A 9432-nucleotide genomic window follows, 5' to 3' on the forward strand; every position below is an offset into this window, starting at 1 on the left:
ATACCAAGTGGTCCATATATGCAGCATCACTATAGACCTCCTCCATATGAACATGTGTATGATCAATATCATCCATATATGCAACATGCTCCTCCTCCAATGGGTACCTCAAACATAGGATATGGTCCAAGAAGTCGATCTCCACCTAAGAGCAGTTTGGAACAACAAATCAGGGACTTACAAAAGAAAATGGAGGACATAAATGCACCAAAGCCAACATACACAATGAGAGACATATGTCCTTATCCATTTGACAAGAGCATTCCAATGCCTCCTTTTCCTACACACTTTGTGATGCCTAAATTTGATAAGTATAGAGGAAAAGGGGATCCTAAGGCACACATAAGACAATTTTTCACAGCTTGCATTGAGGTAGCAGCAAAAGAGACATATTTGATGAGATTATTCCCACAAAGCTTAGGTGATCAAGCTATGGAATGGTTCTCCCAACTTCCACCTGGTATTAAGTCATGGGGTGACCTAGCAGAAGCATTTATTCAACATTTCTCCTACAATATAGAGATAGACATATCAGTCACTACTTTGTGCAACACCAAGCAAAAAGAGGGAGAATCTTTTGCATCATTCTTACAAAGATGGAGAAATCTAGCCAACAGATGCTCTTGTGAAATTCCACAAAAACAAATGGTAGAGATGTTCACACAAAATGTTAACAAAGACATTGGCTATGATCTAAGGAAAGCTTGTTTGTCCACCTTCAAGGACGTTATCGAAAAAGGCTTAGCAACAGAAAAGGTCCTAATTGAACAAGGAGTCATTAAGATATTTAAGGAAAATAAAGATGACTTTAAAGGAAAAGACAAGCCAAGATTTTGGAATAAAAACAAGAACACAGTCAATGATGGTGTTGTTGATGCCAACACAATGCGACCTAAATTCATCTTTTCGGGATCAAGTTCTACAAACAATCAAGTAAATACTCAAACAACTTCCAGATCATGAAGGAAGTACACTCCATTGGGAGAACCACTTGAGTCAGTTTTCAAGAAGCTTGTGGCAAACAAAGTGATCATAGTTCCAGATTTTCCTCCATATGAACCAAAGGTCAAACCAAATTGGTGGAATGATGATGAGTATTGTGAGTTTCATAAGAGCAAGGGTCATAAGACAGGAAATTGCCATCGACTGAAGAACATTGTGCAAGATCTCATTGATAGAGGTGATATTGAGATTGAGGGACACTCATCCAATCAAGAACATGAGATGTTTAAGGAACCATTCCCACAGCACGACAAGGGAAAAGCCAAAGTCACAGATGATTAGGCCAACTATACTAGAGCACCTTACAACTATGATTCAACTATCAATCACATCTCAATGGACAATTATGTCTCTACTATTATCATCAAGGACAAAGCGTCTGAGAATTCTACCCAGAGACCCAAGATTGTCCTAAAAGGTGTTGGATCTTCTTCTGAACCTACCTCTGAATGTCATGTTACAACCCACCGAGGTAAAATCACTTTGCAAGGTGCTCCAACTAAAAACACCGCTTCTTCATCAACCAAACCTGAGTATGACCTTGTAGAACAACTAGGGAAGACACCCGCGCTCATTTCAATCCTTGAGTTATTACGCATATCGCCTGCACATAAATCCATTCTTGAAAAAATCTTGAGAGAAACTGTCATTCCTACTGATCTGAACATGGACCAGTTTCAAGCCATGGTGGGATACCTTTCCATTCCACACTCCCTTACATTCACGGAAGCCAATGACGCCTCCGTAAGTCAGCCACATAATGCACCACTACACATCGAAGCCTTCATACACAAACATAGAATCAAACGAGTCCTGGTAGATGGAGGAGCTGGTCTAAACATTTGTACATTGAGCACTATTAAACAATTGGGATATTCTGATAAAGCTGTGAATTCTACAAATCAAATCACCATTAAGGCATATGATGACGAGGAGCGTTCATCCAAGGGTACAGTCATCTTACCTCTCAGAGTTGGGCCAGTTACAAAGGATGTGGTTTGTCAAGTCCTAGACATCGATCTCACATACAACATGCTCTTGGGACGCCCATGGATTCATGAAATGAGCGCAGTCCCATCTACATATCATCGATGTATCAAGTTTCTACACAATGGAGTTGAAGTGACCGTCAAAGCGGATCCAAATCCATTCATATATTGCAACAATCTACGACCTAGATCAAAAATAACAATCCCAGTCAATCGCGAAGCTGTTCCTTCATCGGCATATGTGGATCCTGAATCCTTAAAAGCTTCTACATCCAAACAAGTAGAGCTCAAAGACAAGTTCAAGATTAAAGACATGGGATGTGGTGAGTATATCTTTCATGTTGATCAACTCCCACTGTCTCCTAAGACATTCAGTCTACAAGAACAATCTATAAACAATTTGCAAGGAATTGGGTGTGAACCACCTAGTGTTGTGGCTACTAAGTCTGAATGCAAATCTCCTCTAGTGGTGCAAGCATCTCTTGATATTGATAGTCCTAAGAGTGGTTCCAGCGAAGAATCTATTGAGCATATCGCCAACCCTCTTGATAACTCACATAGCCTTACCATATCATCCACTCATTCCATTTCCACTCCACTTCCAGACTTGGATCAACAACAATTACAAAAGCCCTCACTAATCGGGGATCACAAATCAAGCTTTGAAAAGAAAAATCTAAAAGTCAAAACTAAAGAAAAGTGCTTCAGTCCAAATCAAAATCAAAAGCTATTGGACTCTACAAAAATCAAAGTCAAGGATAAAACTCATATGAAGCAAAAAGAGCAAGAGTTGATCTCCCCTAATATCAAAATAACTGGGGGCAAAAATTCTACAATTGTAAGTCAAAAAGCATACTTGTTGATCCTAAGTCTCCATCATGCTATCCTACTTTCACTTCTTTTCATAATCATAAGCCTTCATCAATCATCCACTTGTTCCATACATCCTTTACCTTCTGGCGATACATCATGGACCTTTAATGGAGCTTCCTCGAAGGACTTTGCTATCAAGGATGCCCAAACTTCTTCAGGTGACACGCATACGGGCCTGTGTAGTCCACACACTAGTAATCCTATCTCAGTTCCTTTATCAAGGAAGATAGACACTCAAGCTACACATCATTCAATCAAGGAACAATGCAGTTACAATCATAAAGTCAAGCCTCGCACATTTGAGGTAGGTGACTTGGTTCTCCGAGAAAACCCCAAGAATCAGCAAGACAGAGAGAAGAAGGGCAAGTTCGAACCAAACTGGCTTGGTCCTTACATTATTACAGCAGCATATGGATCTGGGGCATATTAGCTCTCAACTACAGAAGGTGAAACTTTGGAGGATCCAATCAACAACATTCACCTTCGTAGGTTTTACACATAGCTCTTCAGAGTATCCTAATTTAAAAAATACAAAAAAAAAAATCAAAAATACAAAAAAAAATTATAAAACAAAAAAATCGTTACTTGGTGAAAACCTGGCAAACAGGCGCCTTGTGACACAAAAAAATTGAAAAATCGAAAAAAGTAAAGAGAAATAATTTCGTCCAACAGTGAAAACCACTTTGGTGGCGCCCTGGGCAAGTACCATGGTGAAAACTGGGTCACCAGCGCCATGCATAGAGACTTTGCTCCTCCCTCTTTCAGGATTCTCTTTCATCTTTCACTTTGCACACACTCACAACCTATTCACTCACAATAAACTTACCTATTCCCATCATGGCTTGTTATTGATCTACCTAAGATTGGTTAGCCATCCATAACCCTCCCTTTTCACTCCCTTTCCATCCATAATAAATCAGATCCTATCTGTGGCTAAGGCAAATCCTACGTCTAGTGATGGGTGTGGAACTGAGAACATCACATGTTTCAAGGAGTACAGTTTCTTCCAGCTTTCTTTAGTCTATCCACGCACAATCTGTAATAAAGCAACATCTGCATCGCCAGTCCACAATAAAGTTCCATCTTCTCCACAATAAAGTAGCAGTTTCATGGATTCAGTCAGTTTCAAATGAGACACAGCAGCAACAATGGGCTTCAACAAATCAAATCTTTCAACAGACTCAGACAACATTATGGTTCAGTGCTATCTATCCTTTCTATGAAAGTAAACATTGTGACCACAATTGAATAAGACTTATACAAGTGACAAGAGACACTAAACTTGAGGACTACAGTGGATGTTGGTGTCGAGTCTTGGTTTTCTTTTGATTTTATCTTTTGGTGACATGTCTTTTAGCTTTTCCAGGATGTCTTTGACTAGAGATTCTATCTCCAGGATGTCTTTGACTAGAAAGGTGAGGATGGGGTATCGTCACCTATTTGCATTTGCTGTCTGTGGATTGTCTCTTAGTAATGCTATGACTTGTCCAAGGATATGAGGACACTGTGAGTCTAGTATGAACTGGGGCATTCCTTGTTTGTGACTGTCTTATCTCCATGCAAACGGGTACAATGACTTTCTGGGTCAAACATATGCCTCGATTGTCATAACCTATTTTGCCATAATAAAGCTCAATGACGATAATGCACAAGAAGCTCTTTCACTTTCATATCTTCTATCTTTCATCTCCCTTTCTTGATTGACTTCCATCGTCCTTCTCGAGTCCGCGTAGCCTGCTATCACATGATTGAGTATAATGACACACCAAAAACATTTGCATTTCATGTAGCTGCACCTACATTACCACATATAAGCATTTCATACATACATATAGATATCACAACTGCATCACATCCTGCACACAACACCTGTTAGCACAATTTACATTTGCATTATCATATTCATCTGCATTACTTACATTCACATTTGCATCATGCATACACATATAAAACATAAACGAATAAAAAATAAAAAAAATTTGCATTGCATCATATACATATTTGCATCCATATCATAAGCATCACATAAAACATACATCATGAAAAATCTCATCACATCGGTACACATGCATATAGCTGCCGCAAAGATGCATCATCTCATATATATATATAAAGTGTCATGATACAATGATGTCAAAATCATATGGCTACAATCACCCGCAGGTGTCTACATCATTATATAAAATGGTACAAAACTGATACAGAGGAACTCACTGATCACTCCTGCCAACACTATTGGTAGTGCTAATCCTATCCATGTCATGGTATCCCATGCCACGTGTCCCACCCTCATCTCCAGTCTTGGATCCTAGAACACTCATCTCAGTGCATCCCTGTCTCCATCTCAATTGTAGGGTACTAACTCCCCATCGATCGGTATCCGTAGAATCCTATATACATCCTCCAGGGTGACTGTCATCTCACCCATCGGCAGATGAAATGTACAAGTCTCGGAGTGCCATCTCTCTGCCAGCGCAGTCAACAATCCCATGTTCGCCCGAAACTCAGGCACATACAATACGTGTCTCAACCCCATCTCCTCGATGGCAGCTCTGTCCTCAAATGACAACTCTAGTCGCAATCTCTGCATGGACGATAATCTCTCCCCTGACTCTAGCATCGGCAAATACTCCTGCAGTCAAACAACTCAATCATGTCAGTTATAGTGGCATTCACTGTTTATCACAAAATGTTACTCGCTATCTAAATGCATATGGCTATTTACCCTAGTGACACTCACTATTCATCACAAAGTGTTGCTATTTATCCTAGTGGTACTCACTGTTCATCACAAAGTACTACGTGTGTGACACTCACTGTTCATCACAAAGTGTTACTCACATTTGCACTCCCTGTTCATCACAAAGTGCTGCTCATATTTTAGTACTCCCTGTTCATCACAAAGTACTCTATCTTGGTACTCATTGTTCATCACAAAGTGCCTTGATCTATCCTAGTCTTCCTAGAGGACCTGCTTGAGTGTATCCTCTCAGTAGCTTATCCAATCGACAGCATATGTTCATCACAGAACTGCCGATTTGACCTAGAAGATGCAAATTCATACTTTTCAAACACAAACACGCTTACATGACATAAACACGCATTTATTATATTACCTAGCATGCATTAATGACAACAATAAATGCATCAAAGTACGAGGAGGTTTGGTGGTACTTACCGACTCTCCTGCCTCTGCTGGCCTCTGAAATCGGCGAACACGGTCGAATCTATGAATGAAAGCCATCGCTGCTGACTGCTCCTGCTCTATTTTCGCTCTGCAATATGCTCTTGTGAATGTGTAGATGACAATGAGGATGTATTTTCCCCCATGGTCTATTTTATAGACTACCCCTAGCCTTCGTTTCCCGAGTCAGTCTTCTTTATCCAGTGACTTTGTCACTTTATCTGGTCAGTCCATTCTAGCCTCTCTTTCTTATCGAGAGATTGTCTGCAATCTTTTCAGACATTTTCATCCAATCTCTCAAGGGGGCATATCATTCCCATTCTGGGGCAACTCTGTATCAGTTCATCTTATCTTCTTTGAAACAACGCGACAAGCCACATTGTCTCAAAGAGGGGCAAAATGTAGACACCTAAAATTGTCATGTCTAATTAAATAAATATTCTTCTATTAATTAAATAAATCTTTATTTATTTAATTAATTCATTTATCCTCTTCTAGCCTTATTTCTCATTTAAATAAATACATTTATTTATTTAAATTATCCTTTTCCTAAATTAAATAAATATTTTTATTTATTTAATTATCCTACTTCTTCTATTAATTAAATAAATCTTTATTTATTTAATTAATTCATTATCTTTTTCTACACATGACACATGTCATTCATCTCTTAATTCCTACACTACCTACCCCTTTCATTATTTTATTATTTCCTTTACCTACCCTCTAATCCTAGCCGACCTCCTTTTACACCTCTCAATCTTATCCCTCCATTTCATATAGTGTCTTCTATATAAGGAGATGCTTCCTTCATTATCAAACCCTAATCATTCATTCCTAATCAATCATCCTAATCATTCATTCCTAATCAATCATCCTAATCATTCATTCCTAATCATTCATTCCTAATCACTCAGCCTAATGACTAATCTTGAAGACTTGGCTACACTACGATCTTACTTGCAACCACATTCCGTTCTTTGTTGAGCTCTTGTGCATATAAAAATCTGAGAGCAAATATATCAAGCAAGATCAATGGAGATAGGAAGAATGGATATCAAAACCCTATTGGACATGTGATGGTATAATCTTTGTGATTTTGAGTTATTTGCATTGTCTTAGGTAATCTTCATATGTTATGGTGGATCTTTGTTGATTGTTAGGCTAGGATTTTGTGGTTGAATTCATTTAGCCTTTCAATATTATTATTATTGTTATCCATTTTCACCATATACAACTAATACTGTAAACCAGGGCACATCAATACATGCCTTCACCCAATCTAACCAATTCTTAGCAAACCCAAAGCATTTCATGTGTTGAAGATCAAGAAAGAGCAATCCACCATATCATACACCTTCCTAATGTCCAACTTTATCAACATGCGGTCTACCTTAGATTTTCTAACCATGTGAATAGCTTGGTGTGCTATTATAATGCCCTCAACTATAGATCTTCCAAGGACAAAGCCATTCTTTTGAGATGATAATCCTTAGAATTGACTTCATTCTTTGCATCATGACCTTAGCGATAACTTTATATAGAGTATTTCACAAGGAAATAGGACGAAAGTCAGTAAAGGTCTCCTCTTTTTCAACTTTTGGGATTAAAGCGATGAAAGTGCAATTTATTTTCTTTGCCACACATGCTTTTCCTCTAGCTTCCTCCACCACTAGCCAAACCTCACATCCAACAATCTCCCAAAATATTTGATATTTAAAGAAAGCGGGGAACCCGTCTAGAACCGAGGCTTTATCCCCTTGCATCGAGAAGACTACAACTCTCACCTCCTACAAAGTGACCGGTCTACAAAGAGAGTCATTTGGTTGATCCAAAATAACTCATGGCATATTGGAAAGAAAAAGATTATGTCGCAAGTCATTAACCTCCCCATTGCACTTTAACAATGAATCAAAATAATCTATCACCTCCTTACTAATGAACTCCATATAATCCAACTTTATGTTCTCTCTACTCTTAATCTTTTTAATTTTATTCCAAGATCTCCTGACTTTCACTAAGTTATGACAAAAATTGAATTATGCTCACCTGCTTTCAACCAACATTCCCAAGACTTCTATCTCTAGTAGACCTCCTCTCGATCCAGAATTTCATTGTATTTTGATTTCAAATATTTTTCCTTATCAAACAAATCATTTGTCATTCCATGATTCATAATACTCTCCTAGATCACACTTAATTCCATTTCAAGGGATGCTTTATCTGCAAAAATATTACCAGATTTTGTTCTATTCCACTCCTTTAGTTTCTCCTTTATGAATTGTATCTTTTTGAAAAACTTGAAAGCATGTGAACCCTCCAAGACTAGAGCATCATCCCACCATTGCTTGATCATGTCCAGAAGGCCACAATCTCAAAGCCACATTTTTTTCAAATTTGAACAGACAACAAACCGAAACACTATCCACTTGAACAATGAGCTGAATAGGAAAATGATCAAAAGCAACTAGAGATTTAATGGAGGCTTCAAAGAGTAAAGATTTATCTTCCCATTTTCCTCCAAGAAAAATTTCACTAACTTTTCTGCAATATGCTCTGAACCCCACCTCTGATTACTCCAAGTGAAGGCACAACGATTGGTTTTTACCTCAATGAAACCATTGGAGGAGACAAAGTTTTGAAATTCCACCTAAGAACTCTTAAAGCCCACAATGCCCCCTTTCTTATCCGTCATCTCCAAAGTCGTATTAAAGTCCCCTCCCAAAATAACTAGATCCTCAGCTAAGTTGTGAAGAACCAAAGATATTTGTTTCCATACTTCTAATTGCAACCAAGCAATGGCAGGGCCATAAACATTGAGGACAAAAAAATCACAATTCAACCTAAAAGAATGAACTTTACATAATTTCCAAGAGGAATAATTAATCAACTCTTCAACATCCAAGGAAATCAGGTTCCATAAAATACCTAATCCACCAGCAACACCAACCACATTCACAAAATTACTCGACCACATGCTCCAAATTCTTAAAAGGTTCATAAACTCCTTACCCAACTTAGTTTCTTGAAGACAAACTAAATCTAGCTTCATTTGATCAAGTCCACACTTGATCACACACCTCTTGTTAGGGGAATTACATCCCCTGACATTTCGACTTATGAGCTTCATTGCTCTTTAGGAAGGGATGCCCCCTTCCCTACTACTAATTTTCTCTATCCCTTAACACTTCCTATGATGGCTAGTTTGAATTTTTTAGAATTCCACCCTCGAGATATTTTCTCTCCAAGTTTAGCCTTGTGCGACTTAGAATTAAACTGTCTTACTATTTGAATATCTACAATATCTTCCTCATCCATCAATCCCCATTCATCCTCTTCCTCCTCCAAAGGCATGCAATTTGAGTCCTCATTTGCCTCACTCTC

This window comes from Cryptomeria japonica, chromosome 1 (genome assembly GCF_030272615.1).
Source record: "Cryptomeria japonica chromosome 1, Sugi_1.0, whole genome shotgun sequence".
NCBI classification, from domain to species: Eukaryota; Viridiplantae; Streptophyta; class Pinopsida; order Cupressales; family Cupressaceae; genus Cryptomeria; species Cryptomeria japonica.